General features: G+C 38.9%; 1 long non-coding RNA gene across 2 annotated transcripts in view; it reads right to left on the reverse strand.

Moving 5' to 3' along the window:
* LOC121028766 (uncharacterized) overlaps positions 1-27,464 on the reverse strand; it is a 224,421-nt gene that overhangs the window by 113,839 nt on the left and 83,118 nt on the right. For both annotated transcript variants that reach the window (XR_005789426.1, XR_005789425.1), the window contains one exon: positions 6,801-6,917. This is a non-coding gene — a long non-coding RNA (uncharacterized LOC121028766). The remainder of the gene's footprint in view (positions 1-6,800; positions 6,918-27,464) is intronic.

Genomic DNA, 27,464 nt, shown 5'->3' on the forward strand with positions numbered 1-27,464 from the left:
ACACACACACACACACACACACACACACACACACACACACACACACACGTGCTCATACACGCACACATGCTGGAACATTAGAATATGGCCTTAAAATGGAGTTTGGAAAGGTGTCTGTCTACACCACAGTCTGGGCATTCTCTTTCCTCCTGAGCCTCCCCGACCCCTATCCGAGCCAGTTCTTCTACGGTCTACTGGACTTGCTTTCTCTGTTGGCTGTGCCCCCCATGCCAAACAGAGATTTTGATTCCTTCCAGTTTAACTTTTAAAATGCCGTGATCACTTTAAGAACCTGCCGTGGGCATAATTTTGTAAATCCTTTTTCCTTTCAATTCCCTCCACTCAAGATTATGCCCTCGTCCTTCCCTCTTTTCCATCTTTTCATTACCAGCTAGTTGTTTAGAGCTTCCACAGGTGAGAATGGGAGCAGTTTCACTGTGTTATTACTGTTGGACTCTCTGATTTTTGAGTACTATTTGGGCAGCACTCATGGTTGGTTGCTAAGGCATGGTTACCATGGTAACATCTCCAGATAACATTATTTTTTTTAAATAGCAAATTAAAAGCTTGTTTTAAATGAAATAATGAGGAAGTAATGAAAGCCCATTCAAGAGTCAGTTACTACCAAGTAATTCCCCTCTCCTGGGCACACAATATTTATTTTTAAAGCAGTCATTTTCCAGGGGAACATTAAAGATAAATAGTCTGCTTATTTGCTTTTGACTTATCTCACTGTGTATTTTTCAGCAGGGAAAGTTCCTGATGTTTTGGCCGTTAGCCTTTGGTGTGGAAGGTATTATGTCTGCTCCCCCATAACATTGCTGGTGAAACATCTCTGAGCATTCCTCTGGCTCAGGGTGCAATTTTGCAATCCTAGAACCTCTCAGAAATTTTCTCAGCCCTTCACTATTTTACCTACTCTCGCAAGAACTTCTGTTAAGAAATCCCACTACCTTGAAACCTCAACAAGGGAGAATAATAATAATGAACACATCAGTCCCCTGGCAGCTGATACAATAGCCGGGCTTATGCAAAACTAATTTCTTAGGTTGAAGTTGGCTTATTGTGTGAGTTATGGTATTATATAATGTAATATTTAGCTGTCCTGTTTAATAAGAATTGTTCCTATTCTTGGCAAGTAAAAAAGTTTTATAATTAAATTATGCAATTTCCATGCCGTTCAATTTCTTACATGCCAATGTTCTAGAAAATCTGATTTAAAATATAAATAAGAGAATATTACACTGTGTGCAAAGATATTCCAGAGTGATCTGAACTTTTTTTTTTGCCTTTTAAACTATATATCTTTTGAATGCACACGTGGACCGCGCCTGCATTTTCATAACGTCTGAATTCTGAAATTCTAAGCAGCAATCAAAACTGCAGGAGCTGACCTACTGCAATTTTACTGCCATGGCAAAATCAGCCCCTTTATTCTAAGCTACATATTTTCAAAGACAGTCTCAGCAGTATGCTTTTTTTATGACTCCAGTTTATGCAACTTTTCCTTAGGACCTTAGCTCATCCATATATCTGAGAATCCTAAATGCAGTGAGCTATCAAGCAATAGCATTATTTTCTTTTTCATCAGTAAATTATGAGTACAGAACAGCCTATGAGTAAATGGGGGTCATAGGGGCATGGCAGGTATGCATCCTCTATGTTATTTTCAATCCAAGTTATGAAAATGTCGAGCTGACACTTGTACATTTAAAGGTCTGTACACTCAAAAGGAAAAGGGAATAAAAATCACTGCCAAACTAGGGTTCTTTGTGAACGAAGGGAGAGAAACCCTGATGGGCATTGTGAGCCAGAAGCTCACACAGTGCCACAGCTGAAATTAACAGTGAGCAATTTCTAAGCAAGACCTCCAAGGGGAAATGACTGAAAAGAGGAAAATCAGACTGCACACATTCTTTGACTCCTCGCTGGAAAACCGAGGTCTTACCAATTCACTGAGATGTCCAACGAGAACACAAGTCGGATTCTTCCACTGGCTGAAAAATCAAAAATGACCATGTGGAAAGGATGAGAAGGGGGCTTCTTATTTAAGGGGTATAGGACTAGGCAGGACTATTGGGGTCAGAGACAAAAATGTTATCCTTTGAGTAATTATGTATTATCCGTGTTCCTGTGGTGCTTGGAACTATAAAACCAATGCCTACCAACATAATTCCTATACATTTTGGGAGACTTCTTCATGTTTATCTTTGTCCTTAATTAAGCATTCATTTGGAAGGGTCAGTGTCAGTAGAGCTGTAGGAATATGAGCATAATCCCTTCCCCCACCCCCAGCCCCGCCCCGGGGTCTGGAGAACAGTGCAGGGTCTGGAGGAACTTCACCTGCCACAGGTAGGACTCTCCAATAATTTGGAATTCTGGGAACACCAGAAAGAGTTTCAAGGGAAAGGAGTTACTTATCAAACAGACAAAATAAACATCCGTTCAACCCAGTAGTGTGAGAGCCGAGCAATCCACTAGAGCGAGTAACTCAAGAGGTCATCATTTTCAGGGCCACTGGTAAAATCCAATTTCATCTTTCAGCAACTTGTAGTTGATAATACTTGTCACCCAGATGGCCTACAGATGTGTTTTAAGGATAAAAAAAAGACACTGAATTTAATTTACATTATTTTTTCCTAAAACTAAGAGAGCTCCTTCTGAAGTTGACAGAAAATATAACACTGAGAAACAGAACACATTCTCAGAGACAGACAAATGTTAATTATATGAGCAAACCAAAGGAATTGTTTATCTATTTCAGTTAAACTATCTGTCTTGGCCTTGATTATGTAGCACGCACATAACTGGTTAGAATTTTCGAGAAAGTAATTTAACTGTTTCAGTTACCTACTACCTTTTATCATTCATTTGCCCTAAAGACTGGGAAGAACTTGAAAAATAATAGAGCTATCTGGGGCACCTGGGTGGCTCAGTCGGTTGAGTGTCCAACTCTTGATTTCGGCTCAGGTCATGATCTCACTGGTCGCTGAGCATGGGGCCTTGCTTGAGATTCTGTCCCTCCCTTTGCCCCTCCCCCGCTTGCAATCACTCTCTCTTTCCCTCTCTCAAAAAACAAAAAATAATAAAAAATTAAAAATAATAGAGCTACCTGTTAATTACTCATGGAAAAAGTGTTAACAGTAAGAGAATCTGTTTAAGTTTCAGACTTCCATTGCCACAATTAAATAGAGATATTAATAGAATCATTTGTCAGTTACTCTCCTGCCATATATGTATTTGTGATCTTTTGCTTATCATTTTAAATCAAAGTGTTTTATCATCCATCCGACCTGGTGAAAAGGATAAAGACTACCTTATGTTGGCGATTTGTATTTCTCCAAAAAATGACACTATCAAATCCCAAAATGGAAGCCAAAAAGCCAGCTGAGTTAATTTTCAGTTAGATGATTGGATGTCCTGTATATAAAGTTTTGATTTCCCACGCATTTCAATAAAATCACTGACAATCAAATAAACACACATTAAGACACTAGAACAAATAACTTTGGATTACCTACACAAATGCTACTTTCCCTAAAGGAAGACAATCCAAAATTGACTTTAAATAACCGTATATTGATTGAGCATATATTCTACATGATAGCCTAGCACACTAAATACTAAAATTTGTTTTATTAATTCAAGCACTATTCTGGAGGAGGGAACTCATCAATGATTAGCTTCGCACGAATATAAAATTAAGTAGACTAAATGCCTATATTAGTCCCATGATCTTTCTTCAACTAGAGGATGTCTCTGCATTTCATAAAACTATTTCACCTTACTTAAATACTGTGCTGCTTTTGATAAATCATGTTGTCATATTGAAATTAAAGGTCTGTAAACAAACAGAGCTTTTCTTAATATTACAAAACAAAGATTTTCATTCCATATTTGCAGTATCAGGTACGTGTATGTTTGCATTTGAGAATAAAAACTGAGCAGAATAAATTTTCAGAATTGACAAATTAAATGATACATGTGTCCAGACGTGGAAATAAATTGCTGAAGACAGTGTTATTTACTACGGAACCGCATGACTCATTTTGCAATCCTTGTGCTTGGGGAGGAAAGGGAAGAAAGGATGTGTTAATTATAGGTGATGAATGATTGTCACTTCCCAGGTGTTAGGACAAAGATGAAATTTTGAAAGGTTTTCCTGGGGGGGTATTTCATGCTTCAGATAAATACGTGTTTCTTCATATTTTTACATTTTAAAGACTTTTAATAAAGATGGCAGAAGCACATTATAAATTTTGGCTTGTGGAAATACACGCAAACACACACGTATGCGCGCACACACACACACAATTACTTATATTCAATTGTTCTCAATATTCGAAGAGTCAACCCCCCAGTTTCTATAAGCAAGACGGATGGCCCCATTTATTCATGTGCTTATGATCATCTAATGAGTCTATTTCTCCCTCATGTTCTAGATGGTAGTTTGCACCTTGTTGGTGCTTCATATCTCATTCAAAAAACATGAATAACAGGCTCCAGTAATACTGATACATATGGTAACATTATGATTACCTATAAGAAAAGGGATGGCAAAAACAAATCTCACAAAACAAATCTCACATCTGAAAATGTTGTTATCCCAAAAGGCTACATCCAAGCATTGTATCAATATTGACCTTTGTCTTAAGATCGCATTGTTTTAAGACAATTAAATCTATTCATACATCTGCTACTTCCGAGACCATAAATTCAAACTATCCCAGAATTCTTTCCGTGATCACATAAAAAGTTTTCATACAATACATTTGGAGACCTTAAAATCCCCACATCCTAACCAATTCCCTTCTTCCTCCTTCCAGCTAAATTTTTAAAATGAAATTTTTATCTCTTTCCTATGGTCTTGTCTCAGATTTCAGAGGCTACATTGTAAATATAATAATGGATGTTCCCAACAGAGAGAGACAGCAGTTGATAAAGAAAACGCGTTCATTCCAAGTCATCATGAACACCCCAGGGTGCCCCCTATATCCCTGCAAGTAATTTCCTAATCAAGTAGATTGTAATATACAAGGCCCAACTACTGACATTTTTTGCTCAAGAGGTTGTTCCGTGATATGCAGTGCTGAGATATTCTTGAAATAATGTGTGAGGTTGACTTCTCTTCCTTTTTCTTCCCTCACCTCACCACACCACCTCCACAATTAATTCATTGCCCATCACCACAGCTCTCAAAGAGAATGATTCCAGGAAAACAGTAGGCTAACCATGTACCAGGTGTGTGGGCAACGTAATCACCCCTTTTGTCTTGGTTCACCTCTCTCCCATGAGCATCTAAGAGCAGTCACCATGTTTTACTCTATTTGGTACTGACAGCATGCAGCATGGAATAGGCACAAAATAACTGCAATCTGAATGAACTGAAGCCACTCTTTAAAGCAGTATCTACTGATGCCTATGTAATACTTCCACAAGCTTCAAAACCAAAGAACAGGGACTCTTCCCCTTATGTGTAACTTGCCAATGAGCAATGAAAAAGCCACACTGGACTGGGCAACAATTGCAACTTCTGCTTTACACAGAGGGCTCCCTGCCTCAGGTCCACAGGGATCCCATGATCCTTTTGCCATGAGAGGTGCGGAGGGGGAGGACAGGGTGCAGGCCAGTTCAGCGGTGCAGTGCAGAGAAGAGCAGGACTGGCCAGCTGCCCTGGGGAGGCAGATCCGTGAGGCAGAAAAGGTTCCTGTCCCTGAAGGCTTCCCAACCCCAAAACATGCCTGTTAACTCTGCTCCATGCAGGAAAAGCAGAGAAGAAAGGCCACATTTCTCCACTTCTTCACACCCCTGGGCATGGAGAACAGGGTGTAAGTTAAATATTGGCATTTAGATGTGCTGCTGTTTCTAAGTAAGAACCAAAGTTTGTTTCGTTTTTCCATTTATTTTCAGGTAGATGCATCTGTGAACACCTAGGAAAGTACTTAGAGGTCTGCCTCCTTTGTTTTCTCATATCACTATCCATGTGCTTCCCAATTAATTTATGGGTGAAAAGTTCACGGAGAATGAAAAAAATTAGGCCAAAATACAGAAAGAGGAGGCAAGTGGGATTTAAATAAAGATTTGCCTCTCACACCTTGCTGCAATTATACTGGTTTAACATGTCATATTCATCCCAAGATGCCTGCATTTTATAACTATAAGAGTTCCTTTCCATTTGTTATAGAAAAACTACTCAAAATATCACTTTCTGTGACTTCTCTATGATTCCTTTGGTAGGTGCTTCTTTAGGGCACCAACTTTCACTAGAATCTGGTATCACAAGGCGCTGCACCAGGTATCAGGGAAAGCGCACCTCCTCTTCCCTCTCCTCTTTGAAAGTCAGCCGTCTTCGACAAGACTACTTATGCTCATTTTTTAGAAAGTACCAGAATTCTCCTGCTGAGAAGCTATGTCAGAGTGGTGTGCTTATATTGTGCCCCTGAGCTTCCTGTCTGTCAGAACTTTGTGACCAGCCCTCCCTCGCCCAACACATTTTGTCAGGGAGAAATGGAGATTAGGCATTCTTTCATTTAAAGAGCAACATATGAAAAGCTGTTGGGATGCCTGGTAACTGCCTCAGAGCCTACTAATGTCTCACATTCTGATGATGCATGCCGTTCAACTTGAATAAACCAATCTAATTTGTATTAGTATCTCCTCAGGTTCAAATTCTGCCATTTTCCTATGCGTCACTTTCTGTGCTTTACCACGTTTGCGGGTTTAACCTGCGCAACCGCCTAATAACAGAGGCACCGCGGCTTTGTCCAGACTACAAATCAAATTTCAGAGAGTGCACCTACCTTCCTCAAGAACACACAGCAAACGTGGGAGCAGGGATTCAGATCCAGACCACACAGAGTTCTGAGTCTTAAGTTTAACCACTCTGCTCTCAGGCCACTTTCTTAAGATCTCTCCATCTGCAAAAAAAAAAAAAAAAAAAAAAAATCATTGGTTTTAAAATACTAAAAGGCTGGAAAAGAAAAAAAAAAGGAAATACTGAGAGGCCAGTCTCCCAAGAATGTTTGTCTTTTTAAAAATTGATGTGCTATATTACACATCCTGCTCTCCTACATTTAAGTAACTATTTTTAATAGGGGTATACACTGGCCTAAAAGTATAAGTTAAGCATTTATGTGAAGCGCATAATTAATAACTTCGGTGAATGGGTACTGCCACCTTCCACTCCGTGTGCGCGGACCATGAAATCCGCTGGGTGCTGTGGCCACTTGCGCCGGCGATGGTGGGAAGTCTGCGCCGAAGCGCGGTGCTCCTCTGCCACCTAGAGGCTCTGCTCAGAACAACGCCGCGTCACGTCCTTCAGGCTAAATGAGCTCTGAAACGCACGCATCCTTGCGCCTCTTTTCTAGACTATTACTCTGTTCTGAGATTTGGGTCTCCTGTTCTCCTTTAAAAACAAAATTGCTTTCTTCATAAGTCTTCAAACTTAACACTAGAAAAGTCCAATTGTATTCAATAAAATATGATGTTGTTTTTGTATGATAATGAATTTGTTTAGAACAGCAATCATGGGGAAAATATCTCATGAAAGAGCTCTGCCTCTGGGGGGCGCCTGGGTGGCTCAGTCCGTTGGACGTCAGACTTTCGCTCAGGTCATGATCTCTAAGTTTGTGAGCTCCAGCCCCTTGTTGGGCTCTGTGCTGACAGCTTGGAGCGTGGAGCCTGCTTTGGATTCTGTGTCTCCTTCTCTCTCTGCCTCTCCCCCAGTTGCGCTCTGTCTCTATCAAAAAGAGAAAAAGAAAAAAAATTTTAAAGAGCTCTGCGTTTGGCATAGGAATACATGCACTACTTTGCGTACAAAGTGATCAATTAGCAGAGCGTGTGAGCAGTGATTCATCCCTCTTTGAATTCATCCAGTATTTGCACGTTCCTCATATAAGTTGCTAGATGTTTTCAAATAGCAATTAGAAATAAATATTTCTCAGAAACAAATAAGTAATTAAAAAGAAAAAAACAAGACCTTATTTCCTAATTTTTGCCTTACATGAAAAAATCAGAGGAAAAATTGCTAGTGGCTATTTTAGCTGATCATTCATAATAATAATGATAATGATAAAACAACTAAAACATATTGAGTCCTACTGTGTTGAGATAGTTTTATATGTTCACACATTATTTCTAACCTCATGACAATTTGAAAATTACCAGTATCATCGTTTGAGAAATAAACTGAAGCTCAGATAAATATAAGGCTGGTGAATTACAAATGATAATTGATGACACTGGTATTTAAAACAAGATTCCAAAAACCCACTCTTTCCCACTAAGTCATGTTAATTTGAAAATAATAGGAGGTATTTTTTATCCAGAGTAATAAGTGATACGTTAATATCATTAATCTGAGTATTTTGCATTAAAGAGAACCAATAAAATTATTTAACTCGTCCAAAATTGATTGAAAGTCACTGAAATAGGATAAAGTTTTAAAATGAGTTTACAGGTTTTTTTAATTATTTTTTTAATTCCAGTATAATTAACGTACAGTGTTGTATTAGTATCAGGTGTACAATATAGTGATTCAACAATTCCACACATCACTCAGTGCTCATCAAGACAGGTGTACTCTTAATCCTCATCACCTGTTTCACCCATACCTCCCGCCCCCCACCTCCACTCGGTAGCCACCAGTTTGTTCTCGATACTTAAGAATCTGGTTTTTTGTCTCTTTTGTTCTTTCTTTGTTTTGTTTCTTAAATTCCACATATGAGTGAAATCATATGGCACTTATCTTTCTCTGGCTTATTTCAAAACTGAGTTTACAGTCTGACCTACTGCCATGACACACGAAATAGCTTAACCTGAAGAATAACGCAGGGTGAATATAACAGAGATCAGAAGAGGAGTATGGAGAACCCCCAGGTGAGGGTGACTTGATAAAGTGATACTGTGTAAAGTTCATAAGCATCTTGCAAAAATAAATCACTGCATCCAGGTTCATAGGCAGGTGTCCTGCCTCCAGAAGAAGAGTTGGACTATAATATCTGCCATCTGAGGGATGCTGATCCTTCCATAGCAAGGGTCTAGATATTCCTAAAGAACACAGCCCATCATCACATTGTCTGCTTCTGACATCCTTTCCCCGGACACTTTGGCCTTCTTCAGAACCTGTCTATTATTAAAGATTTCTGCTGAGATTTATATTTGTGACATTTCACTCACAGATACTTCAACAAAAATATGTCATAAATGTTGAATAATGTCCTAGGAGATTTTTTAATGCAAGTGTTTACATATAATGACAAATTCTAATATATCACTGTGGAAAATGCATGTCCTGCCATCTCCAGATGGGAAAAGAATGAATATGAATCCTTAGAGAGGTATCCACAAAAGGGAGGGGGGGCAATTATTTTTGTTAGTATTTAAATGTGGATTCTTGTATATTTTTTTAAATTGTAAAAGTAGTTGGGGCGCCTGGGTGGCGCAGTCGGTTAAGAGTCCGACTTCAGCCAGGTCACGATCTCACGGTCCGTGAGTTCGAGCCCCGCGTCAGGCTCTGGGCTGACGGCTCAGAGCCTGGAGCCTGTTTCCGATTCTGTGTCTCCCTCTCTCTCTGCCCCTCCCCCGTTCATGCTCTGTCTCTCTCTGTCCCAAAAATAAACAAAAACGTTAAAAAAAAAATTTTAAATTGTAAAAGTAGCATATGGGCATTATGATCTTAGAATGTCAAAACTAGAAGGGATGTAAATATCATCTATTCTAGTCAACATTACATTTCTCACAGATGAGAAAGCTGAGGCCCATAGAGATGAAAGAACTTGCTCGATCCAGCAAGATAAGGCCAAATCCAAGAATAGAACTCGGTGTCCCAATTGCCAGTTGATCTTTTGATAGATTGTACAATATGTGCTGTCCCTTCAAAGTCTCTTCTACCCACACACAATGTAGGTAAGATTGATGAATACTCAAATGTCTTTGTTGGGCTGCAACAGACAATGGTAGGTCCTATAGCAGTGCCTGCCACACAGTAGGCATTCAATGAATACTGGATGAATGTTGAGTGCCTATATGAGCACATTCACATGTTGACGTCTACATCCATCTATATAAGAGAGAATGCAATGGAAAAGAGGATATCCAAAAGATCATTTTTGATAAGAACACCCTCAATTTTTTGTTCTTCATCTGATGGAAATGGGGGGAGAATTGCAGGCTTGTGATAATAGAAAATAGTACTCTTTAGTCATAATTCCAAAGAACTTACACAGGAAAGAAAAAATGTTTGGCATGATGAGTGAAAACAAATGAATTAATAAAACAGGTAATCTTAGAATATGTAAATTATCTGAAGAAAATACAAACTCACAGTTATGAAACTCTCATTTAAACATTGAACTATCTCCAAGAGAAAGAGAGCCACACATGAGGTGAGCTGTGTCAACTTTGATATCCAAACACAATCACTGGTAGCTGGAGGGTCCTACATGGGGGCTGACCTTCTGAACAGCCCCCATATGATTTCATGTTGCCTAAAATTATGAGAGTTCAAGGGGCATAATCTAACAGGAATTCAGAAGAAACAAGCAGGATTGGATGATACATCTCAACTTCATTCATAAAAAAAGAAATGTGAATTAAAACTACACCATTTTGGGGCGCCTGGGTGGCTCAGTCGGTTGAGCGTCCGATTCGGCTCAGGTCACGATCTCGCGGTCCGTGAGTTCGAGCCCCACGTCAGGCTCTGGGCTGATGGCTCAGAGCCTGGAGCCTGCTTCCGATTCTGTGTCTCCCTCTCTCTCTGCCCCTCCCCCATTCATGCTCTCTCTCCGTCTCAAAAACAAATAAATGTTAAATAAATAAATAAATAAATAAATAAATAAATAAATAAAACTACACCATTTTTACCTGCCACCCTGTTAGAACTTTAAATTGTGATAACACTCCATTGGCCAGGCCATGGGGAAAGAGTCACAGTCCTACGTCACTATTAAGATTGCCTCTCTGGAAGGTGGTTTTCCAAAATCTATCAAAATTACAATTGCAGATACCCCTTAGCCCTGCAATTTCACTTTGTGGATTTATCGTTCATATATCCTTACACTTGTGCAAACCATAACGATGAAGCATTTTTCATTGCTGACTACTAATGATAGTGAAAGAATGGAACAAACTCAAATGCCCATCTACAGGGGAATGGTTAAATACAGTATTGTGCATTCATATAAAGAATAATATTTACAACTATAAGAAAGGGTGAATGGTAAGCAAGTGTCTTGGGTACAACTCTGGAAAGGTCCCCACAGGAAAAATTGCTAAGTGAAAACAGGAGTGCATTGCACAGCACCTACAATCTCCTCTCTTTTGTGTAAGAAATAGAAGAAAGTACAATTTGCTTGTACGTGTGTGTGTGTGTGTGTGTGTGTGTGTGTGTGTGTGTGTTAATTCTGGAAGGACACATAAGAAATTGCCAAAAGTGGTTAACTGTGACTGGGGGAAGATAGAAAATGGGCAGATGGGAGATAATAGTGGGATGCAAGGTTTTCACAGTACTTTTTATTTCCTGTAAGCTGTGAAAATGTTGAATTGTCTTGAACTTTAAGAAAAGATGGGGGGGCGTTAAGATGGATGGAAGAAAATTAACTGTTCAACCTAACTTATTGAATAGGGAGTATGTCAGGATGTTCAGACTTTATGTGGGGCAGCTCAGTGAGGAGCCCTGGGCAGATCAGCAGCTAGAAGAGTAAATGGGTGCCCTGCTGGGCTAGTGCACTCCCAGAGAAAGCCAAACCACTGCATTCATAGTGGACCCCAGATTGAAAGGGGAAAGGAAGATGAGTGACCTATTGTAATTTGGGGATATTCTGACTCCTGACATGTGCTTTGATACAGAATCTGGATCTGGATGAGTTTAAACTGCGCAGGTCTTGCAGAAAGCTTTTCCTTTCAATAGACAATGTACTTGCTCTAAGTGGATGACACTGTAAGGGAGAGGATTATAAATGGGTATAAAAATGAAGGCAAATGGCTGTCCTCCCGAGAACGGATGCACACACACTCTCACATATGCATAAAAGTCCAATTATAAGGCCAATAGCTGTAAAGCCTAAACCCAGTATATTGTGAATCCATTTTTATTTAACTGTAGAGAAATATAAGTAAACTTACCAAAAAAACACAAAAGGAAAAACAAACCATATACATGAAGATTTGTTGACAGAAGCATCTTAACAACACCAATACTCTCACTCATATGCTTGGATACTATAAATAAGAAAATCGTGTGGACAAAAGGATGAAAATAGGATTCTTCACTGCAACATTACTGACAAAAGGCACAATTTTATTCCCATGGTCTTTGGCATAGTTAGGCATCCCTAGAGATTTCCCAAAGCTGTTGACAACTTGTTTCTCTCTAAATCTAAATGTTATTTTCTGCTTTGAAATGAAGTCAATATGAGAATTATACAATTTCCACTCCATTTACCTTAACCATAATTTTTAAAACATGCCATTGAATACCATGGGCTTTAAAACAGAAAGGTCTTATAATCACTACTCCTCTAAGTGTGTCACTAAATCCTAGCACAGAAAGTTCATAAGAAGACTTTTTTTCTAGCCACTGTCTACCAGGTAGAGGATAGAGTTCCTTTAAAAAAAAAAAAAAAAAAAAAAAAAAAAACCAACTTCCTAGCAAAGATTATGGATCTTTCAAATACTCTCCATGGGTAAATTCTGCTTTTAAATTATAATACCAAATGTAAGCATAAAACCCGTGAGAGTTGTTAGCATACTGGTTCTCCACTAGGGATGGCTTTGCCCCTTCCCCACACCCCCAATTGCTGTGCCAATGACTTTTGGCAATGTGTGGAGACAATTTGGGGAAAAGGGGGAAAGCTGGTGGTTCTAGCAGCATCTATCTGTAGTGGGTAGAGACCAGGGTTACTGCTAAATACCCAACAGTGCACAGGACAGTTCCCACAACAAATCATCTGGCCCAAAATGTCTATAGTGCTGAGGTTGAGAAACCCTGATCCTGTGTTACATACGAGGAATAACTGCGTTTACGTTTCTCAAATTAATCTTGGAATTCTGGCTAAAGCACACACATGAAGGATGTTTCTGTTATCGTATCCATTCCTAAGGTTAACTGTTGTTTTCAGTATACCTTGACACCAATACTTTAGAAAGTGAGAACAATACTGCATTTTTTAATGTGCTTGAGTTTAACGGGTTTTGCTTTTTTCACTAGGAAGCACTTTTGTTTGTTCACAATCCTGATTCAAAGGATGATAGCCTTGGGAACAAGGGGAAAATAAAAACACGTCCTAGATTTTACTAATTTTTCTTCTCTGCTACGAATCACAACCAAAATTGTCTTTAGATGTGACACATGTATCTGTATTGTTTTACAATTTGGTATGTTATGCCAGATTGCACCCAAAACATTAGCCAGGTCTATACCACCAAAACTTAATGAGTCACTGACACTGACTGTGGTTCGCAGAGTGGTAAGAAACAGAGCCTAATAGACATGTTTTCTTATCGCCATTGAAGCCAAGCAGTGAAACTGTGATTGAACAAACTAACCATGTGGACTTAAATCAATCTCTCTAAAATTACATAGATAGAATTTTCATAATCACTTTAACCATCCCTATAACATTACATTTCCTTTTCAAATAACTCCTCCTGCCAAAAATCTTGACTTTTTAATGTAGGTCAAGTGGAGATAAAAAGTAAACAAACCAGCAACATGAGAATCCACTAACCTCTATTGAACTTGCTACACTGGGGAATCTGGAATTTACTAAATGAAGCAGGGGAGGGGATGAGAAGACAAGAATGAACATGAGAAAACCCAGAACTTTAGATTTCATGGTTTAGACAAATGCCTTTAATCAAATAGTATGTGTTAATAATGATACTTGATTATTTTCCAGAAATAAGAGGTAGCAAAAATTCGACCAAAACCTGCAATTTTCTAGTAAAGTAACTATGAGATGAATATGAATGGGGGCTTTCACAATCATGTGGAGACACTGTTTCTACCTAAATTTAAATGTGTTGTTGAGTTTGCAACCAGTGTCATGAATATCAATCATTCACAAAGCAATTCAAAATATATCTGTGACCACGTACACTCAAAACAACTGTTTTCCTTTGGATTTTGTGTGTCATATAAAGCACTTTACAGGTCAATGGGAAAACAAGCCTCACATACAGAGTTGCATCTTTTTTTCTAAATTGGGAAAGACACCACAGATGACTTCCTTGCCATGACTCTTTCACCTTATAAAAATGGATCATGGGGCGCCTGGGTGGCTCAGTCGGGTAAGCGTCCAACTTCAGTACAGGTAATGATCTCACAGTCAGTGAGTTCGAGCCCTGTGTCAGGCTCTGTGCTGACAGCTCGGAGCCTGGAGCCTGGTTTGGATTCTGTGTCTCCCTCTCTTCTCTCTGTCCCTCCCCTGCTCATGCTCTCTCTCTCTGTCTCAAAAATAAATAAAAACATTTAAAAAAAATTTTTTAAATGGATCCTGAAAGTCAAAGCATATAAAGTTCAAAACCTAAGCTGATATCTATGGCATGAGTCACCTTGACAACTGAAGAGTCTGGCCCAGACATCCTGAGCCTCCAAGCTCTTTTAATGTCTCTGATCCTCCAGTACATGGGTTCCCCTCACTGTCACTGATTGCTCCTATTTTCATCCCTGAAGAACAACATTTCTTTCATTTCTGTACCCTACAGCACAGCCCTCAAAGACTAAGTTGCAGCTCAGAATATATGAGCTGAATTTTTTAAGTTCTCCAAGAGTGAACCAGAGAAGTCCAAACATCAATTTAAAAAACATGGAAACATGGGGCGCCTGGGTGGCTCAGTCGGTTAAGCGGCCGACTTCAGCTCAGGTCATGATTTCGCGGTCCGTGAGTTCGAGCCCCGCGTCGGGCTCTGTGCTGACAGCTCGGAGCCTGGAGCCTGTTTCAGATTCTGTGTCTCCCTCTCTCTGACCCTCCCCCGTTCATGCTCTGTCTCTCTCTGTCTCAAAAATAAATCAACGTTAAAAAAAAATTAAAAAAAAAAAAAAACATGGAAACAACATGATGCCCTGTGCCTCTTAAAGGTTCTTTAAGAGAGGTTTTCCAGGATGTTGTGTAAACCTTTCTTCCTCTTTTCAAGATTAATTAGACCATGCCCATGTCTTATGGATGGAAAAAGAAATTTTTTTTAAGTTTATTTATTTATTTTTGAGAGAGAAAGAGAGAGCATGCATACAAGTAAGGGAGGGGCAGAGAGAGAGGGACAGAGAGAATCAGAGGCTGGCTCCATGCTGTCAGTGCGAGGCCTGATGGGGGACTGGAACTAGTGAAACGTGAGATTATGACCTGAGCCAAAATCAAGAGTCAGATACTTAACCAACTGAACCACCCAAGTGCCCGGAAAAAGCAATTTTGAAAAACAGTGATACTGTGTCACTTGTTTTCAGTAACTTATGATTTGCAAATGTCTTTCAATCCTTGTAACAAGCATATATAATTAGGTATCCCTTGCCATTATTAATTATATTATTAATATTATTGTTAATGTTATTTCTGTTGCTGAGAGGCAGCTCTAATGAACTAGCCAAAATAAAGACTTAAATTCATAATTGGCCAAAATAAAGACTTAAGTTCAGAAGATCTGAGACTGTATTTTCTGGACTGCTTACCTGTATTAAATTCAAGCGAACTACTTTCATCTTGAAGATCTCTCTCCTCATCAATAAAATTGTCCTAAAATAGATATAGCACAGATTTACAGGGAAAATTAAGCAATTATATACAAGTGGAAGTGTCTTACATAGTGCTCACAATACTGTTTATTTAATCTGATTTTTCTATCTCATTTTTAATGACATCATGGTATCTCAAAGAAATTAGGGGATTTTCCCAAGCCTCACAGATTATCGTAGAGCAAAATTGAAATTTAAGTCTTTGAAGTGGACGCTACGGTGAACCAACCAGACTCTCCCTCTGCCCACAGCACACGTCAGGAGTAAAGTACTCACTCCCCCAGCTGCTGATAGCATTGGTGGCTGAAAGCTCACAGAAGCAACTTTCTCCAGGTATTGCCTTAGGCCTAAGGGAGCTAGCTGCCTCTCCCAACAGGAGCCCCCTCCCCATCCTGGTCACTGCAGGGTACAGAGGCCTGGCCCCCTTGCCTCACTTCTGGATAACACTGAAGGTCCACCCAAGCTGCAAGGATTCCTGTAGGATCAGCTGAAGGTTACCACTGCATCGTACTTACCCCTCTCTCTCCACAGTGTCTTATTTCCCTCATGCCTCACAGGTGCCAATCTCCAGAACACTCCCCAATAAACCTCCTGCCCACAAATCCCCATCTCCCAGTTTCCCAGGAACCAGATTTAATATAGTCTCCTGGCTCCAAATTCCATGTTCTTGGCACAGCAGTACATGTGAGAGTGGGCAAAACTTTCTTCACAATAAAACTATATCTGCCTGCCAAGTTATCAGCAAATCTTTTAAGAATGTAAAATAGAACCTGTAATTTTAGATAGTTGTGGGGCAGCTCCAGGATCATGAAGAACAGGGCCTGAAGCAAAATTAAACACCAAAAATATCCCTTACCCTTTACTTTGTGCAAGGAGGTACAAAATGGAATAAAATTGGCCCTTATTGTCAAGGACTTTGTAACCAAGTTGCCCAGGATATTAACTCTCCATAGAGAATGAGAGCAGAGACACAGCTACTACCCAGAAGCCCCTGCTTTAGCAGTCTGCCTCCATCAAAGTGCATAAACAAAGCATATGGGTGATTGGCCACTGACTAGTCACATACCACTTCAGGAAAAGTTCTCTGTAAAGTCTGCTCTTTGGGAACCATGCACCATACCCACAGGGGTCTTAGGGCACTTGTGTTTCTGCTGCCTTGTCCCCTAGACTAGAATTGATGGGTTCAGAAGATGATACCTGAGTCAAGCTGACCCAATCAAATTCTCTTTTCTAGTCATTTAGAGTTTTAAACAAAGGGACCCTGAAACTGTGGGTCTCAATACTGTTGGTGAAACTGTAGAAGAGGGACCACAAATGGCTGCTGCTGAGGCCCCTGGAGCAGCCCTGCTTCCAAAGGCCTACATGGATCTCTTCCTTGGAGTCTCAAAGATACATCATTAATTTTCCAATGAAGTTTGTTAAAGTAATCTGAGATGGAACTCTGTTATTTCAAATCCAAAAAAACTTCACTACTCCAAGGCCTCTGTAAAGTTTTATAAAAAGCCCCAGAAATTTTAATTATGCCTCTGGCAGAGAAAGAACATTTATCTAATCTAAACTGTCCCCCACATGGTGATGTTGACAAAAGCAAAAGAAAATTAAAAAAAAAAAAAAAAATCTCCTCCTGTCTCAATGCCACAGGACAAGACCATGAAGCAGAATTAGAAAAGTCACAACAGCAACCAAATGTTAATAGGTCACATCATTTCTTTATTAAAAGCCTTCACTAGCTTCCTACCACATTTCAAATAAAATCCAGGCTTTATGTCATCTCGAGTCTACATAACCCCCCCTTACCTGACCTTTGACTATCTCTGACTCCCCCAACCCTCCTCTTCACTTACTCCACCCATCACACTGGCCTCTTTGTTCTTGTCAAGCATACTCCTACCTCAGGGCCTTTGCACATACAGTTTCCCCTATCGGGACATTTAGCTTTCCTACAGATATCTATATGGCTTATTCTCTCTCTTTCAGGTCTCTACTGAGATCCCACCTTCTCAGAAAGACCTCCCCTCACCACCTCTCTCTCTCCCTTTTTATCTTCACATTCCACTTAATTTTTCTTCATAGCACTTGCCACCACGTAACACTACATTATGAAAGTGCTGCATATTTGTTAATTATCTGCTATCCTTATTAGATTATAACTTCCATTATGGTCATGAATTTGTGTGTTTTCGAGCAGTGTGGAGTTCACACCCTTTAGAGGTACCTGACACATCGTAAGTTCTCAATATGTATTTATTAGTTGAATGATAAATAAGCAATTAAAATCTAAGTACTGAGATATTTCTACTTGGAGGCAAAGTGTCAAGAGTGTACGTTCAGGGTTATGAATGACTTTACTTCAGTCCTTCATGTCTCTAGGGTTGAACAATGACAGCAGGTGGAACTCACAGGAAAACAATATAGGCTGAGGCCCACAAAGGGAGCCACTGCAGCACACCCCCGCTATGGGATCGGGTGATAAGAGGGCCTTGAGCCTTCAGGAAGACAGAAGGCCTCTGTGAAGTAGAGAGCCAAGTGGCTTTAACGGCTGCAATCCAAGCAAGATGGCAATGAGAACAGAGAAGGGCAATCCCAGGCTGCAGTACAGGAGTGAGAGACGAGACCTGGGGAGGGGTCAAAGGAGATATCAGACTAGCAACTCTATGGAGACACTTGCCCTGAAAGTTGCAAGGTTTCTCCTACAGGTCTTTTCCTTCTTTCCAATAGCCTTTCTAATAATTCTGCATACATTAACCAGGCACATTCTCTTCTAGTTTCAAAATGTAGCCAGAAATGTGTAGCTTCACATTTGAAGATGTCTTACCCTGTAGTTTCACGTCCTTTAGACTCAAAGGACAAATTAAGTTCCTACATAGTAAACTTTATGCCTTGCAAAATGAATTTGGTTTGAGAGTTTTCTCTCCTTAAAGCCCATTTGCTTGCAAGAGAATGGGCCAAAGAAGTAGCACAAGTGCCATTCTTACTCACACAGCAATGAAGAACTGGACTGCATCATGATCCCTAAACAAATAGGGGTGTGGTACAGCCCGCTCTGGGACATTCATGCCACATAATGGCAGGTGCTTTCCCTGCCATTCTTACACACTGGACACAGGGGAAGAACTAGGTTACAAGGGGCTCAGGTAAGAAAGTGTGAGGACAAATCCATGACATATATGCATCCTTATGTTATTTTCCTCGACAGATTGATCCTTATTTTACTTAGTATTTGGAGATCAAACTAGCTGACAATTGAATATAAAACTCATGTTGCCAAGAGCAACAAAGCTATTAAAATATACCCTTAGAGACTGAAAATAGGTACAATCTGTTTGAGAGAAAAATATATCAAAAGCCTCAAAAATGTACTATTCTTTGATCGAGTGATTTTTATTTCTGGGACATTAGACTAAGATAATAATCACAGATGTGCAGAAAAATTCAGTTACACAGATGTTGGCATTGTATATAAGCATAATCATGAAAATTTGGAAATGACATAGATGTCTAATGTAGGGGCCAAGTAAAACATGCCATGAACATCCATGCAGGGATGTGATGAAGCCAGTACCATGATATTTAAATATTTAGAGGTTTTAAAGAGTAACTACAATACAGTTTTAAGTTTAAAATATATTCTTGTTTAAAAATAAAATAATTTAAAATACCACAATGCCAATTTAGTTAAAAATAAATGTGCAGGGCTTCTGGACGGCTCAGATAGTTGAGCGTCCGACTCTTGATTTCAGCTCACATCATGATCCCAAGGTCATGGGATCGAGCCCCACGTTGGGTTCTGCACTGAGTGTGGAGCCTACTTCAGATTCTCTCTCTCTCTCTCTCTGTCTGCCCCTCTCGCCTGCTTGTGCTCTCTCTCTCTCTCTGTCTCTCTCTCTAAAATAAAAATAAATGAAATATATTTTTACTCAAACAAAAAATTCTGGAGGGAAGTACACCAAACACTATTAGCAGTTGTCTATAACTATTTGAATTACACATAATTTTTATTTATTTTCTTTACACCTTTCCTCCAAAAATCAGCCATAATGAATGGATATTGCCTTTTAATTAAAAAAAAAATCCTATTTGTCTTTAAACTATGTGATTAAGAAAATGTACTGTTATGTGCAGCAAAAGATTGGAAAGAAAAGCAGCTGTTCCTTGCAATGACAGAGAATAATTTGTGTATTACCTCTCGGAGATATAGTCCTATCTTGCCACCTTGAAATGATAATAAATAACAACTACTCTTACACTGAAGTGGTGTCAGAGTGCTACAATGGGAAGCCAAAGTAATATTAATTGTCTCAAAGTCGTATGTCAACCAAATGCAAAAGTTCCCCAGAGACAGATGCTGGTAGAATAAATCATCGAGAATAGTAGACAGTAACTCTGGTAAATAGTGTTTTTTGTGAGGTTGCATAAACAGAGTTCTAACACCATGTAAGATATTACTCACGATACTAATTTTGATGCACAGTGATAAGCATTTCAAGAGTTATGTTATTAGATTCATATAGTCACCACATAAAGATTTTGTGAGAAGAAACATTTGGGAATTGGGTCCACATAACCACACTTAAAATGTATTTGTGTTAAAGCATTTATAAAAGCATTGTACCTGCAAGTTTATGAATATATTTACCCTCCAAATGTAACTTCCTTTAATCTCTCCCTACCCCACCTGAGCTTATGTGCTCCCCAATACACACGCGCACACACACATACACTCATTCTCATCACCATGATAATCAAAAACAACTCATATTTCTTTTCACTTTTACCTGGCAAATTTTCTGCTGTCTGGTTATCCAGTTACAATAGAGCCTAAGTTTTCTATTTTCGCTACCTAGGGAAAATCCAGAGGAAATTGAGTTTCTTTGATTCATAAAGCCACTGCTAAGCTTATGAGCTTCTCTTTTTCATTCAAATCACATCGACAGTAAATTGATCAAAGAAGAAAAGTGTAGGAGTAAAGTTTCATAGAAATACTCACCTTTTACTCATTCACTGCAAAGAGGAATTGAATCAACTCTGCACTTTCCTCCCAGCCTAAGAGGACAAATTTTTCTATGCCTAACAGTTTAGGAAGAGATTCTTACTGTCATGCTGGGGGAAAACAACGAGCATGTATGACACTTCGATTGGGGGAATCAGGAAGTTATGTCAGCAGAGAATGTTCCAACCTGTGAGCTTGTTAAGGCCAAGAGCACTGTGGGATTGTTCAAATGGGCACAGTCTGGGTTTTGTACTATTTCTTGTCCAGTGCCACTTAACAGCTCGCAATCCCTAAATAATCCTAAGGAAAAAGACGTCAGTGAATGTAAAAATTAAATACAGAGTGTTTTAGTTTGGGCTCCCCAGGAAGTAAGGATCTGAGTGAACGTTTCCTTGGGAGGTTCAGGAAACTCCAGTAGCAGAGTAGGAAAAAGATAAAGGCAAGGGAAGGCAACAGACAGTAAGTGGTTAAGCAAATGCGTTGGTTAGTTTGTCCCACATAACAAGCCATTTCAATGCTACTGACTTTAAAATTGAACATGTATAGTTTCTCATGCTTCTATGAATCATCCAGATGATTCTTCTTGTCTGAGTGGGCTCAACTGATTCCTGCATTCATCTGGCAGCTCTTTCAACGACTAGGAGTCTTCCGTGGTCAGACACATACTTCTAATGGTTGGCCTAGGCAGCTCTAGCTGGATAAGCTCATTTCTAAGTCAACTCTCATCTCCAAGAGGCCAGCCCTGGCTCCTTTAGGTGGCAGCCTCAAGTTCTAAATGCTGCAAGCAAACAAGCCCCAGCAAGCAAGCACTTTTCAAGCTTCTTATTGGGTCATATTTGCTAATCTCCCAATGGCCAAAGCAAATTCACATGACTACCTAGATTCAAGGTTAGGGGAATGGATTCCACTTTTTGGTGGGAGATCTGCAATGTTGCAATGCAGGAAGGAGGATGATTTGCGGTTATTTTTCAAATTACTACCACCAGCAGCCATACTGAGAGGTGGGAATTTAATCCAGCATGCAATTTCTGAATTAATCTATGCTTCAGAATTAATTCATCCCACCCAAGGAAGGGAGGAGGAGCCTGGGGTACTTATACACCAATCCCCACTGGTCACTGGAAGCCCACTGCAGGGTTACTAACACTCCAGTTCCAGCTGCCTGCACCAGACCAGCTAGATTAGCTCACTGATCCAGATACTGGCAGTCATGACTCTTCTGTCACACCCAGAAACAAGCCCTCAAGATAAAATGAGACCATGTCTGTGAATGCTATACACAGCATATATTTACCATTCAAAGTGATCCAAAGCATCCAAGGCTAATAGTTTCAATCAGTTTGTAATTCTAGTTCTGCTCTGTGTGAGATTTCTGTTGCTGTTGTTGTTTGAATTCCTGAGACAGTTAAATGCCTGACAAGTGGCATGTAATAGCCCTCATCTGATTTCTGAGGAAAACAATGGCATAGTTGCTCTCTAGTGCCTCATTAGGCAGCCAGTTACCCACCAACTGGAAATGTCTGAGAATTTGAACTAAAAAGTCAACTTGTTCAATGAACACTACTCAGTGTTCAAAGATACCCTTCCTCTTTACACAGAGAGGAATGAACTATAATAAGCTAGCCTAATCTTAGTGTCACACTTTATCTTTGCACCAACGCCAATGAATAAGGATCAAGTCATTGGCAAGTATTTTCTGAAATGGAATTATCAGAGAAGAGCAGTGATAACATTATTTCAGTCACTTTGAATGAGATGTTACCAAAGACTCAAATCCACAATGAGATCCTAAAAACGTAACATTTTTTGTTTACAAAATACTTGCATTTATGATAGGGAGAGGTACTACAGAGCAGTGGTCAAGATCATGATTTTGAAGTCAGATGCTTGGGTTAGAATCCTGACTTGGCCACATATTAGCTACCAGCTTGAACAATTCATTAAAGCTCTCAGTGCCTCCATCCTTTCAACCAATAAAATGAGGATAATAACGCTTCCTATCCCAAAGAATTATAGTAAGAATTAATACATATGATGTTCTTAGAACAATACTGGACAATATGATTACTTTAGTAGTGAATTACTATTTCCACATACTGACTAGTGCTCTATTAACTCGAGTTAACAAGAATTATTTGAAAACAGAAGTAAGCTAGAAACAGTTTACAGGTTTGATTTAATTGCACCTAGATGTTAGTTAATACCTTGAGGAAATTAGACTCTAAAACTCAGAGACAACCAGTTCTGATTTCAGTAGATTCAAGGTTTTCTAAATGACTTCTTGGTAAGCAATGAACTGTCCATTGCACACAGACACCCATTTACAATACCTACGTCCACACCCACACATACACACATAAACTAATATACTTACACATATACACCTAAAAAATGTTTCACGAAGCAACACTCATTGTGATATTCTCTACTTTCTTTTATCTCAGTTTATTAAAATGTTGGTAATAATATGTCACTGATTTTGCCATCATTAATGGGTCATGACCTCATGTCTGAAAAAATACTATATGACCAATCCTTTCGATGAGATATTTACGTGGGAAAAATATGTGCTCTTCCCATTTCTGGCCACTCTTCAGCCCACTCCCGTCCTGTAGAACTGGGATAAGCTCTCCTTAGTACAAAGGGAAACAGAGACTCTTTACAGACTTTCCCTACTAGATCAGACTACCGCATCTCAAGCCCTGTCATCAGCTACTCATTCTTCTCAGCACGTTTCTGAACATGCAGGATGTGGGAGATGAATGCTTCTGCCTGGGAAAAGAAAGACAACTCTATGACCTAAAGTTCTTCTGCCTATTGTGGACGTGGGAGACATGAGGTTGTAGCAAGGAGAGGTCATCAAACCTCTGGAGAGCAGTGAAGAGCCTCTTTCCAGCCCTAGAATAGAAATTATGACCGCTGACCTATCATCCAATTTGTGACCAAAGCGGCACACAGTACAGCATCTGATCTAATCCTTGACAATTAAACACATGACAAGATTTTAGAAATGGAAATTCTGTGGGGACAGGTCAGGTTGAGTTTATTTTTAGATAAATGGTGCTTATCTCCAACCACAAAATCACATGAAACACAGTCCACTTGCTTTTTCAAAAATCTCTTTCCACCTGTGCCAACTACACTTCACTTTTAGTCATGATTCACATTTCTTTTTTTTTTTTAACTTTATTTATTTATAGAAAGAGAGAGCACATGTGCACTCATGAGCGGGGGAGGGGCAGAGAGCAAGGGGGAAAGAGAATCCCAAGCAGGCTCCATACTGTCAGCACAGAGCCCAACACAGGGGCTCAAACTCATGAACCCAAACAAGGAGATCATAACCTGAGCCGAAATGAAGAGGCAGACACTTCACTGACTGAGCCACCCAGGTGCCCCAAAGTATTTCTACTCCTTGATTTTTACACTTGGTAGGTTGAACTAGAGGTGTGAGAATTTCACCTCACATAACAATATTAAATAAGAGTTCTAGACAAAGGTGATGGCGATTTTGATAGCACGGTAATGTGAATGTACTTAATGCCACTAACCTGTACACTTAAAAATTATTAACATGGTAAATTTTATGCTATATGTGTATTTTACCATGAATATAAAATAATGTTCTTTTAAGTATTACATAGAAGTTTTTGAATTCAGGTTACATATTTAGACCCTCCTCCTACCTCACCCCCTCATTACTAAAAAAAAAAAAAAAAAAAAAAAAAAAAAAGAAAGAAAGAAAGAAAAAAACACAAGCAAGTGTTACATTTTATAGTTTGTTAGTCAAGAAATATTTAGTTAGCTATTTAAATCTTTAAACCTAAATGTCATCCATCACCACTTGCTAATGTCTGTGGTTTTGGGGGATAACCAGAGGAAACGGAAATACCCTTCTTGATATCTTATTCACCCAAAAGTTTCCACACATCCAAACACCCCATCCCTGAAAAAGTTCTTCATAATAAACATGTCTCCAAAAATAGACTGATATTTTTACTGATGTCAGAATTGACATATTAACTTAATCTTTGTGTTCAGGAACCTACTGACTCACTCAAATTGAGCAGTCAAAAGTAATAAAAATATATTCAAAGAATTATATAAATACGGTATTCCAAAAAATATGAAAAATGGAGGACTTGTTTAAAGCCTGTGCTTGACTACACCTTGAAAATTCAAGAAAGCAAGGACATTTTACTTGGATGTCTCTAGTAAATGAGGCCTTGGAGAAAACCAAGGGAGCAGTTCGTTGAGCATGTGTTTCTCATTGACCTGGGGAGATATCCGTCAGCATCTTTAACAAAAGAAAACTGTGAATAAGTATGGTCTCTTACTGTTGAATTTTGATGGCCTTATAAGCCACTCAAGCTTCACCTTCCTGGTTAATGTATCATCAGAACCTATTTCTAGTCATTTTGTGGATAGCTTTGTTGTAGCTTTCAATTACCATACTATATACGCTTCTCTCTCTTGCCCACCTTATTACCCAAACCAAACACCCTACTTTCTAAGAACAAACTTATTTCATGTAATATTCATTTTTAAAATCCTTTACATTAGCCTTTTATCACAGCGCTTGAATGATGCATGTAACATCTCTGTCCTAATTCTAATCCTGAAATCGACCTTATTCAAACCTAATGGCTTAACAGTACTTTCATGCCCTGCCCCACCCCTCCTAATTTTCCAAAATAATTGATTACATAGGAAATATAGTATGATTTAAGTCATGAAGAAACACTTAAATTTTAAAGCTAACTATGCAAATGCCTATTTTTCAATAAACAGTTCTGCTTAAGTTAAAAGCATTAAGTAAAGAATATTTTGTGGCATTGTCCTAATCCAGAACTAAAAGGAAGTTCTAAACATAAACAGCAAGTCAAACTTTCTGATCAAAAGTTCTGTTGTTCTGTTCTATTCTATTCTGTAGTACACAACCACTGTACTACAAAGAGGTGAAGAGAGTCACATGTACCTGGAATTTCAGGAACAAACAATACAAACAGCCCTGACAAGATCATTTTCGTGTAACTACCAATGACCAAATTATATCAACAAGAAAGATTTTTTAATTGCTTAAAGAGATTCTGAAATTAACATAATGGTCAAAAGATGAAGATGTATACGTGCATGCCTTGCATAGTGCAAACCTCTTTGTAAATAAGGAAATCTCAACCTTGTAGCCTCGAATTCCTAAATCTATAAACAAGAAAGTATAGCTCACCCAAATGTAACTGGCATTTTATTTGCATTAAACAAAGAACTATCAAGTAGCAAAGAAGGGTGAAATGATAGCAAATGTATTTCATACACAGACCAACTCACATTCCTTTAATCTTTGGATACTCCTCCTCCTGAAACCTTTTAGGCCCACATCCAGGAAGCCCTTTCAAATGACTCCTGTATATCAAACTCTTATTATCACAGTCTACTTGGCTTAATCTATGACTTCTAAGAACTGTTACTTTTTCAACTCCCAAACCTAACTGTACTATTAACATTTCCTACCACCCAATTCAAAAAGAAGAAATGGCATCAGGAAAGTAAAAAGAGGAAGGAAAAAGGGGGGAAATGTGAGGAATCAAGAAAAAAAACAAGTAAAATCATGATTATAATAGGGCAAAATACCTCATTCCATTATTTTCCTTTTCTCCAGCTTACTAAATTCAGAAGAAAACTTTTCTAGTAATAATAGCTGATGTTTGCAGAGCAGCTATTATAAGCTGAGCATTGCTCTAAGCACCTTACAAGTATTATCTCACTTAATACTCACAAGTCAATGAGGTAGGTATGATTAAAATTCCATTTTACAGACAAAAACTCTGAGACACAGAGACCCAGGTCACAGAGCTAGTAAGTACCAGATCCAGGATTCAACCCAAGCAAAACTACTTCTGGAGACCATATTTTTACCCAGTTCTGTGTAAGAGAACCTGTTACTGCATCCACTTGTGAGTTCCATTGTGACACTACAAACTCAGGGGGGAGGAGATCCTAGTAATTTGTTCCTTCAATAAACATTTATCATGGGGGCCCCTGGGTGGCTCAGTCAGTTAAGCATCTGACTGCTTCAGCTCAGATCATGATCTCATGGTTCTCGTGAGTTCGAGGCCCATGGTCAGGTTCTCTGCTGTCAGCACAGAGCTTGTTTCAGATATTCTATCCCCCCCTCTCTCTCCCCCACTCATGTGCACTCTTTCTCTCTCAAAAATGAATTAAAAAAATAAAAAATGAAAACACGTATCATGAACAGACTCTAGTTTCAGCTTCTTGAAGGGAATACAAAAATGAACAGATCATATTTCCAGCCTTAGATAAACTCAGTCTAGCGGAGGATATGTTATTACAACACAATGAAAACAGTCTTATAGAGCTCCATCCAAACTACTACTGGGGATATGGAGTGGAATGACTAACTTAGTGGAGAATGTCAGGGGGATATCAAAGAAAGGTGATATACAATCTAAGTTTTTCAAAGGACAAATAGAAGTTTCCAGAAATAGGATAGAAGAAGTAAGTAGGTACCCATGTTTTCAATAATAATGAAGACTCATTTTTTAATTAAAAAAAATGTTTGATGCATACATATACACAGGGTTTAAGCCAAGTCCACAGAAGACATAAAAATATATTACAATTTCTTCTTTCAATAACTAGATCACCTAGAAGTGAGGTAACACACAAATGAATATTTTAAGGCTATATATATATATATATATATATATATATATATATATATATATATAT

Source organism: Herpailurus yagouaroundi, unplaced genomic scaffold (assembly GCF_014898765.1).
Source record: "Herpailurus yagouaroundi ecotype Mexico unplaced genomic scaffold, PumYag 100, whole genome shotgun sequence".
In the NCBI taxonomy this organism is placed as follows: Eukaryota; Metazoa; Chordata; class Mammalia; order Carnivora; family Felidae; genus Herpailurus; species Herpailurus yagouaroundi.